The 11,051-nt window shown below is 33.9% G+C and overlaps 1 long non-coding RNA gene across 5 annotated transcripts; it reads right to left on the minus strand.

Moving 5' to 3' along the window:
- Window positions 1-4,067: 4,067 nt before the first annotated feature.
- On the minus strand, window positions 4,068-7,879 carry LOC147381142 (uncharacterized). Of its 5 annotated transcripts, none has more exons than XR_015174749.1 (7): window positions 7,615-7,879; window positions 7,466-7,534; window positions 7,039-7,275; window positions 5,891-6,794; window positions 5,424-5,582; window positions 5,111-5,347; window positions 4,068-4,656 (listed from the first exon to the last, which is right to left on the minus strand). It is a non-coding gene; the product is annotated as an uncharacterized LOC147381142 (long non-coding RNA). The 5 variants fall into 5 exon arrangements; XR_015174748.1 differs by having other exon boundaries at window positions 5,891-6,455; window positions 6,614-7,275; XR_015174750.1 differs by having other exon boundaries at window positions 5,891-6,094; window positions 6,356-7,275.
- Between the last annotated feature and the right edge of the window lie 3,172 nt (window positions 7,880-11,051).

Here is an 11,051-nt window from a genome sequence, read left to right on the forward strand (position 1 = left end):
GTGATTCCCAAATATACAAACCATTCGTATACGACCACCTTTACATAACAAGTTCACTGGTAAAGATAGAGAGGAATATCCCGGATTCCAGTTGTAACTCCACTCTCATACGCGTCCCATACCACGTATGAGTTTGGTGGTCTCTACCGTACATCCCAGGATAGTACACCACTCCGGATGATATGACGCACTATCCCTTCAGGCATTCACAGACTCTTTAACAGTTCACAAAATAACTACATATATATATATATATATATATATATATATATATATTTATTTGAAAACAAAAGAGAAATTAATAATACAAGGTTGAGAATAGATATCCAGTTTCCTACCATGCAAGTGTGGCCACCCGGCCTAAAATAAATAACATAAGAGAAACGTAAACAGCGCCTCGCGCTAACAGAAATTTAAATAAACATGCAACCAACAATATTATCCCTAGATATCTATTCATCAACCTACACACAACACAACAATGTAAAATGCAGACATCACCCCTTGGATGTGACTCTGACATTTTACTGTTTCATACCCTTTTTCCGATTTTTACAGTTTTCAATCTCATCAATAAAATATTCATTTTCTGATATTCATCAACTCAATATGAGTTCATTGAATATTAAATCACATTTTCCAACTATAGAATTTATTTTTATCAATAATATTGAAAAAGAATACAAATTTTGTATCAAAACGGGGTCCGAACAGTGCACAAAACCCAACTGATGGAAATAAGCCGTTAAAATACCCTACCCACGTATACTTTATTAAAAAATACAATTAAACATATCAAACATGCAATTTTTGCGTGAATTTTTAAATAACAAATGAATTTTATATTTTGGAAATACATTAAAAATTTTCCGATAAAATCCTAAATGTAATTTTCACAATCTATGATTACTAATAGAAATTGAGAGTTCCTTACAATCTTTAGGCGAAAGGATCGAGGCGCGTGAGCGAAAATCGAGACAATCAGCGCAAAAATCGAGATGGATTGAACTTCGAAGCGGCTGATTTTTGAAATCGGCCTGGTGGTTTCGAAGATCTCGATGTGGTCGTCCTTTCTCCCTTCTGCGACGGAGGACGGTTTAACCTCGAAACGGATCAAATCCGAGGTCAAAGTTTCGGAACTCCCGTATATGTATACGGCTAATTTTTTACAATATCGGATGAAATAGAAGATGAAATGAAGAGTTATTGGGTGGGCTTTATAGATGTCGAAGCTGCAAATCTTTTTCCCTTCTGCGGCGATCGTCAACGGTGAGCCGTTTACGAAGGATTTGAGGTAGAAGATCGGAGGAAAAAAAATGAATTTTTTTCATTTTTTTATTTGTCGTGCAGCTATATGGACGAGTTGGGGAAGATGAGTTTTAAAAAAAAAAAATTATTTTTATTTATATAAAATTTGGGACGAAATCGGTATTTTGCCTATTCTTTCGATTGACGATAACTTGACCGTCCGGACTCCAAAAATGACAAATGAATACTTTATTTTGCCTAATTTTTCATTCCGAATCTAATGGTGTAGTCAATTTCTATAAATTATTTCTTTAACAAAAATTTACATTTTTGGCCTGAGGTGACCCCTAAACTTGATGTCGTTTTCGTTTTTGACGATAATTCAACTTTGTGATCTCCAAAAATGACAAATAAATAGTCCACGTTCAATAATTTTTTGTTACAAATCTAATGGTGTAATAGAATCTTAATAATTCTTGTTCTAGTAAAAATTCACTATTTTGGCCTGGTCCGACTCCGTAATCGAGGATTTTGTAACTTTTATATTCGGACTCGCACTTGAGCGTGCTTACAGGCTAAACTATGTTTTTCGAACATTTTGAATCCAATGGTGAAGTCAGATTCCATTAAAAATGATCAGAAACATCTTAAAGTTTTACCCCTAAGTTCCACTTTCAAGATTTTCTTAAAATTCCACTATTTATTTTTTTCCTCAAGATACGAATTGAAAATTCGGGATTTTACAATAAACATCACATCATCATCAAAGTCTCATCCCAATGATTTGAGGTCGCTTAAACAAATCATGGTCCACTGTTTCACTCAATCTTAAGTCACGTCTTTTGTTGTTGAATGTGTGCTCGTATCTATTTTTATTATTTCAATCTACATTCTTTTGAATCTTCCTTCCTCACATTTGTTAAAGATATTTTTTTTTTATTGGTAAGTTGGATTTGAACCCACAATCTTAAAGATGATTTGCAATATGTCAAACCAAATGAGCTATGAGTTTAAATTCTAATTGGGACTATAATTGATTTTTGTTGAACATGTATAAATCATTTAAGTTGATTTTTTCTTAGTTTATCATCTTTTAATGACATTTAATTTTAATAATGTTTCTTGTAATTGGGATTATAATTGATTTTTGTTGAACATGTATGAACTATCTAAATTATCTCTCTCTTAATTTATTACTTATTAGAACTACCTCTGCATTTTCTCAAATAGATAAAATGATAGACATAAGCATGGTGAGAGAAGCAGAGGACTCAAAGAGGATGAAAGGAACAGAGGAGGTAGAAGAGATGAGGAATATCATGTGGTAAAAGAAACTAGAGATAAAGAGAATCTCAAGAGTTATGGTAGCCACCAAGACGGGAGGGACTAACAAGATTATAGAAAGAAAGAGAGCCGTGGAGACAAGAGGGAAGAGCACGATTATAGGAAGAAAGACAGTCTCAGAGACAGAAGAGATGATCGTTATAGGAGGAAAGGTGTGGATAGTGATGAAACCCAGCTCTGCTTAGAGCAGTTTTGTGGCTTTTTGGAATTCTTGCCACATTATATCAAAGTTTTTTCTGAAATGCAGTAAGCCACTCTGGGCAAGTTCTGAGGCTTGGACTTTGCTGTTGTATTTATGTCATGACCCTAAAGAATAGCTTTCCAGTTGACACAAGTGTGTAACATTATTGCAGTGATCTCTTTGTGTTACAGACCAATACAAGTTTAATTGCATTGTATCTTTTATATATTTGAATTCCTCAGAAAAAAAAAATCATTGTGCAGCTATCAGGGAAAAAACTATCTAATTTATAGATGAGCTTTTTTCTTGTCATGTGGAGGGTTGCAATGGCCAATCTAGGTTGCCCAACCTATGGTTTGGTCCTTTGGATTGCTATGTTGGGCCTATTCTTGTCCATGGCTATGCCTGTACACAGCCATTGTATTGTTCTTCAAAGATGGACCCTAGTCTTGCCCCAGCTATTTGGTGTTGACAATATTAATTCATTTCTAGAACCCTCTCTTCCATTGTTCCCCAACTTTTTTTTTTCATTGTTACCATCATTGGTCTATATTGAACCCATTGCCCACTAAACCCCTGTTTGCATAGCAAAAAAAAAAAAAAATTGAATTGTACATGTCCAAATCATCTCAATCAAATTCTCTTATTATTATTTATTTTTATAACGGGTGTCCAGTCCAACTAAGGGGGACCGGATGAGCTAGGGCCGGAACCAAGACATATGGAAGCGTTTGGATTCGAAATTTGCTATTAAACCATCCCCTCGTGTTAATTCTCTCTCTTATTGAAACTTACTCTTGGAAGCTTCTTTCTTTCTAACCATGTGGAACTCTAGCATTCCATTGTTAGTCCTAATAATAATAATTGGGAATTGTTGCATAAAATTGGCAAAGCATAGAACGTGTGACAAATATCAAACATCCTTCCACACCATAGTTTCAGTTTTATACCTAATAAGTTATAACCTCAAGCTGCAGCTATTGTATACGACAACAATGATGGCAAATGCCTTGTTACAACAATTTTATTCCCAAACTCAATAGCTTGCATTGAGGTGGGTATTATACGAGGCATTACCAACATGTTTACGAGGGCATCTTTTCTACTTCTACTAGGCACCCTCTAGTGTTTTGTGTGAGTATGCCTTGTGTAGAGAAAATAAAGAAAACTAAAAGGGTTTTTCAGTTATCCGATCTCCATTCTTTTTTTTTATTAACCTTTTTCTGTTGTTGCTATCTAGGGCATGCAATCTGATCAAACTCAGAAAAATATGAAACAAGAAAACAAAGCCATTGAAAATTGAATAAAGAGAATATACAAGATGATCAATTTCTAAGTATTCTACATGATGTTTTAAGAACTTAGTTACAAAAAAAAATGAAACTGCAACTGAAGGCAGATATCGAACCAATCAACTTGAGCTGAGTTGACCTTTCTATTAGTAGAAGTATGGTAGAACTTGTGCTTAAAATGTCATATTACTCGTATGGACGCCCATGTTGCCAGTTACAGATAAATGACGTACCATCTCACTTGTGTCCCAAAATCCAACCGAAAACATATATTATAGCATCCGGTGTTTCTCCCACGTCGCTAGTTCCCAATCCTTTTCATTAATGTATCAAAAGCTAACCAAAATCATATATTATAGAAAGCAGTAACTTCTGTTTCTCTCAGTTCCTCAAGCTTGTACTTGGAAAAGTCGATGTATATATACATATGCGTCAAGTCTAACGAAAGTAGTTGGACTCGGTGTGATTCACAGCATCCTTGCATAGCACTGATCGTACTTCCATTATTGATCTGGGTGGCTCAAGATCTTTCTCTTGTAGTGCATTTCGAAGCAACTGTTGCATCTGGGATGCGAAGGTATCATCTAAGATCTGCAAATATTGAACAAGTAAAAAGGGACTAAGGACAAGTTTAAAATGAAAACCCTTCTATCTGCACAAGTTTAAAATGAAAATTTTTGTTTATGGCAACCTCCATTGGATATGTTCTAAAATCTGTCTGTATAGCTAAAATTGGTTGTTTTGTCAGCATTTCGTTCTGGAACAGGTGGCTGCGGTAGGTATACTGGCACGGTGTAAGGATGAGGAATACATCTAGACCAACTCACTGTGGCTTACTCTATGCTTATTCTACTCCCGCAAATAACATCCACATGAATATCCTATTAGATTTTCTTATGAATTGTTTGTACTTTGGAGACCATCCTCACAAAATCTGAATCCATTCTGACATAATTATGATTAACAAAGATATTGATACACCAATACTTATGTAATAATATTGCATTAATTCTTAAATGAAAATTAATCATAAGAGGTATCATACCATATGAGAGGACCATGACCACATCGCTATCTATAACAGTTGGAACTCTGTGAGCTACGGTTATCACAGTGCAATTTGAGAATTCCTGCCTAATAACTCTCTGTAGAATTGCATCTGTTGTCGAGTCAATTGACGCCGTTGCTTCATCTAGAACAATTCTATTTCTCTTAAGTAGTACTTTTCCAAGGCTGAATAATTGGCACTACCCAGCACTCCAATTGTTTCCTTCATCACTTACTGTTGGACAAACCCAAATGAGAATGAGAGGTCTGACATGATGATTACTAGAAGATTAGAATCAGTTTTGTCTTACCTCCCATATTTGTTGGTCAGAATAGAGGCCTAAAAGATCCAAATTAGTTCGAACCATACCCTTGAAAAGAGTTGGTTCTCGAGGCAACGAGGACGACTTCTCTTTGAGGTTTTTGAACATTGGTAAAACTCTGTTTTTGCCTAGTATCCTCATTGAGATCTGTAGGTTGGAGACAGAAAATTCAGACTTAGTTATTTCTTTACGTATGTATGTATGTACTTGTAAAAACATATAAAAATGCATGTTATCCCAAGAGTGCGTGTGTCGTAACCACTATTTCTGACAACAATAACCAAATGCCAATACAAGGAACTCTTAAAGGTAGGGATAATGGTTCTTGAGTTCAACTCCGCTACACGGGAGGAATCTCACCCTCTTAGATACAACGTGACCAAAAAGGTGTAACCTTCGATGCATAATACCAAAATGTTATGTGTGTTTGTGAGAGGGACATGTAGAAGACTTACCGGGATGAGAAGGAGCCTCATCTTAACTAAAGAAAAGGTGTTGAGCTTGAAGAACATAGAAGAGTTAGTACAACACAGAGATGTTATATGGTTCATAAAGACATGGCTACCCATGAGAGCAATGTGAATCGACAAGCCTCCAACACAATGTGCAACCACATGCACTTTTACGTATGGCCCATTAAACTTATCAATCTTTTATTGCTGCAACAAAAATAGTTATCGATGAGAATAGCTCACGATGATCAACTGGGTAATTAAGACTCTAAAGTTAAATATTCTTAATCATTTTTATTTTTACTAGCAGGGATGTTGAACTTTGCAATATCTTCGATCATGAAGTCATTTGAAGGATAGAGAGGGTTTAATCTTGGTTGAAGTAACCATGCCTCATGCCCATTTTCTAATAAAGATCGAATCAAATCTTTTGGTTCGGTTGGTAGCCAAAAATTCTCTATAGAGTACCCATTAATCAGAAGTATTGGACTCTGTTTTCTCCCTCCTTCACGCCTCCACAGATTCTGATTGCACTTCCATTGTCTACAATGGATCATAAACCCATCTTCTGTATGATTCGCAAAGAAATACCCAATTAGGAAAAATTATAATCCATTAAGACTTTGACTACCTTTCAAGTCTCAAATAAAGATTGAACCAAGTCTTAAAGTTGAATTGGATCAAGGTTTGAAGTTTTTGAACAATTAATTTATTGTTAAAAAATACCTGTTTTTATCTCATGAAGAGTATTAGATGGGTATGATTTTTTGTTTGAATCTGACGACGAGAATTCCTTAAGCCTTCCACAAGGTGTTTGTAAGATATAGGTTCTCAAGAGATACTGTAAGAGTAGACGTAAATCTTCCCCTCTTGTTCCCTTCTAAGCTCATCAAGCATCTCAAAAGATCTGCAAATGAAACATGAAGCTCCCCTTTAAGATCAACCATCTCCTTTGTTAAATTGTTTTTTCTCAATCGTTCTAAGTATTCCATGTAATGTTGTAGACTCCTTCCAAGCATAGAAACCAAGAAGAAATGGATTCATTGTTTTCTTCCCTTCAAGAATATATCTATGAAGGAATTAATCAAAATTTAGTAAACTCATAATAGTGAGAGTAAAATTAGAAGGAAAAAAAATGCATTGTTTTATACCTCAAACCAGAAGCCGATGCGAGGATGAGATGGTAGTTCATGTATTGTGTATAGGGAGTTCTATTATCTACTTTGCACAAATCTACTTTTCCATCTATAATGTCCTTCTCCACAACTTTAAACACAATGTACCCACCAACCTTCCCTCTTAAGAGTGAATGAAGTTCTCTTACACCTTGATTTCGTTCACGTAAATCTTTCGTATCATTTAAGTTCATCTTCATTGTGAAATGAATTCTAAGAAACAGAGCTTAAATCAGTCAATTTTAGTAAAATTTGAGAGTAAAATAAGAAACCTAATATTTCAAAAGATTTACATGCCTTCCTATATCTGTTTTCTAGAATTTAAAAAAACAAAAACAAAAAAATGTAATAAAAAGGATGAACGTAGGAGATCGAGATCGAGAAATCGATTTCAAATTTATACCTTGAGAGCCTTAAATGTAATATCCATGTCAACAAGATTTTGGAGAAGATTAACCAGAGAATCTTCGGACTGATATAGAAATTTAGTTAAAAATTGAATAAAAGAAAATTAAGAATTTTTTTTAGGGGAAACTAAGATCAAAACCAGACCTGATCGAGATCTTCTAGATAATCCTTGATGGTTAAGATTTTAGTTTGTTCTTCATCGATGGAACGTTCGTAGCTTCGATATCGATCTTCATCTCCATCGATCGATTGTGGAGTCGAAGGAGAACCTCCTTTACCTTCGTGGCTACCACTCTCTTTCTCCTTAATTTCCTTACATAGATCTAAGAGATTCTAGATCGCAGTTTTTGCAAAGAGATGAGAGAAATCTGATAGGGTTTGAGTTAGAGAAGGCGAAACGAAGGAGAAGAGAGAAATCTAATTTGTTCGAGGAGGTGTTTATAATTTCTAAAACTTTTAAGAGAGAAAAATCTCATGTGGGTTATTAAATTCTTAATCCGATCTACGCCATTATATCTATCATGATCCAACGATCCATATAATTTATATGGATCTTTGTCCCAAAATTTGTCCGCTGGTCCCTTCCCATATATATATATCATTTTTTTTTGTAAACAAATAAGAAATTAACATTATAGAGTTGAGAATGCATATCCAGTTTCTACTATGCAATTGTGGCCTAATGTTCTAAAATAAATAATAATACACAGAACATAATCGTAAATAAACATGCAAGTCACCTGGTGAATACAGAAACTAAATTAACCTTATATATATATATATATATATAATTTTTTTTAAACAAATAAGAAATTAATATTATAGAGTTGAGAATGGGTATCCAGTTTTTACTATGCAATTGTGGCCTAATGTTCTAAAATAGATAATAATACACAGCACATAATCGTAAATAAACATGCAAGTCACCTGGTGAATACAGAAACTAAATTAACCCTGGATATCCGTTAATCAACCCATATATATCATCATAATATAAAATGAGGACATCACCCCTCGGGTGTGATTCTGGCATTTTACCGTTTAATCCCCTTTTCTCAATATTCACACTTTTCAACTTTTCAAACACAACTTATTTTCCAATATTTATCAACCAAAATAACTTCATTGAATATTAAATTATTTCTCAACTTTAAAATTCATTTTTATTATTTTAGTTCAAAAATCAAAAAATTTGGGTTAACCCAGGGTCCTAGCAGATGGACGGAACCAAACTGCCAAAACCAGGTCTAACAGCAGCTAGCGATGGCAAAACCAGAATGGTTTGCTGCAAGTAACGATGGCACCACTAGTACTATCGACAACACTGAATAGCCTACACGAAAATTGAATTTTCTTCTAATATTTTAGATTGTTCATCGATTCTTCGATACACTATCCCACCCACATGTCAATTGTTAAAAACACGATTAAAACACATCAAACACATATAGTCTTCCTGAATTTTGAAATAAATGAAAAAAAATCTACATTTTCAAATAACATTGCCATTTTGATAAAAATCCTAAATGCAAATTTCCAAATCTACTATTACCAATAGAAATTGTAAGCCCCCAACCAAAATCGTGGCTATTGAAAATGAAGGAACATCATAGAATTCGAAGTGCATAGTGTAGGAATCAAGGTGATTTGCGTAGAAATCGAAGTTGGATGAGACTGATGTGCGAAACGATCAGATGATTTGCGAAGATCTTGATGACAATGTTATCTTTTCCTTCTTCGATAAAAAACGAAATACTAACACAAAACCCCATGTCAAATCTCAACGTATTAGGTGGCGCCTCGAAATTTTGGCATGGTTTCCTCTATTTATATTCGCATTCCAAGGTGTTAAATACCTGTTAAACCATACACATGATATCCTGCATATATATAATAAAATAAATAATAGTGGAAGCTTATATACATCTAACAATATTAGGTAGATTAAAGTGTGGAAGAAGTAAATAATATAAAGGATTCTACTAAAACTTCTCACTCTAACAAAAGTTCTAATCCTCAATCTAAAATTTATAATACCACCTAGACGAATTGACACTGTTAGGGGGTATAGCCCCAATACTAACCAAGTAATGAGCTTTGGTAGTTTATTTGACCAACCAAGTGATCGTCACTTGTTAACGCTACTTTACACCTGTCTCGTAAAGTACAGAACATGGAACTAAAAAAATGAGAAAGAAAGAGTGAGTAACAATAGTTACCCAGTATGGAAATAAACAATTCTTGCCAACAACCTTATCCTAACATGAACAAGTAAGCATTCTAAATCATTTTAATACATGCAAAGTTTTACATAATGAATTACGATTAACTGGTACATATAGTTAGGGACGAGAAACTAAACAGTTAAAAATTCACATTACATCAATCAACAGTACTTACTATAATATTTTCTTTTTACACGAATCTAATTGATAAAATAAAAATAGTAAACATGCATTTCATTTTATAATCCAAAATAAGGTAATAGATATATAACACACAATGGTAGAGTAGTGAAATTAGAGAGTTGGGATTATATGGCTAGATCAGTCCCAATCAAGATATGATGTTTCAATAATAAAGTATTAGTCTGATTTTATGGCTGATCGATATATTACCATATTTACGGGATAATTTATTCAGTTCAAGCTGGTGGTTTGACATGACTGTAAGCAACGGGTCTCTTTTCAATATGTTAGAATGTTCGACTACTCTAGATTGTTAGTGATGATTGATTAATCATCTTCATCTATGCCTATCAGGCGTGCATGTGATTCCCATTATACAATCCCATTCGTGTATGACTACCTAACATTACAAGTTCATTAGTAGAGATAAAAAGAAATAAACACAGATTCTATTTGTGACACCACTCTTATACACATCCCATATCACGTATGAGCTTGGTTGTCCCTACCATACATCCCAACATAATATATCACTCCAGATGATATGATAAATTATCCTTTTCGGTATTCACAAACTCTTTAACAGTTCACAAAATAGCTATATATATATATATATCATTCTATTTTGAAAAAAAATAAGGAATTAATATTATAGAGTTAAGAATGGATATCTAATTTCCTACTATGCAATTGTGGCCTAACGGCCTAAAATAAATAATAGTACACATCGCATAATCATAAATAAACATGTAAGTCACCTCGTGATAATAAAAAGTAAATTAACCCTGGATATCCATTCATCAACCCACACATAACATCACAATGTAGATTTCTACCATAGATTCATTAAAAATTTCAAAAAGATTTTAAAGGCTTTATGTGAACTCTTTAGCAAAGATATTCTTTTCAACTTCTTAGAGACACGTTTCTCTCCATTTAACCAGCTTAAGTCCTAGTTAACCTTGATACCCATCATTCAACTTTCAAATAGGAATATTCCATTTGAGGTTATGTATGACGATTCGGATTATGCGATAGATACTATTTTGGGTTAACGAATCAATAAACATCCTCACTTTATCCAATACGTTAATAGCTCAACTTAACTACTCTACAATAGAGAAAAAAATGCTAGTAATAATCTATGCCATTGATAAATTTTGCCCCTACCTA

Source organism: Akebia trifoliata, unplaced genomic scaffold (genome assembly GCF_017979445.1).
Source record: "Akebia trifoliata isolate Shusen 1 unplaced genomic scaffold, ASM1797944v1 Contig00726, whole genome shotgun sequence".
In the NCBI taxonomy this organism is placed as follows: domain Eukaryota; kingdom Viridiplantae; phylum Streptophyta; class Magnoliopsida; order Ranunculales; family Lardizabalaceae; genus Akebia; species Akebia trifoliata.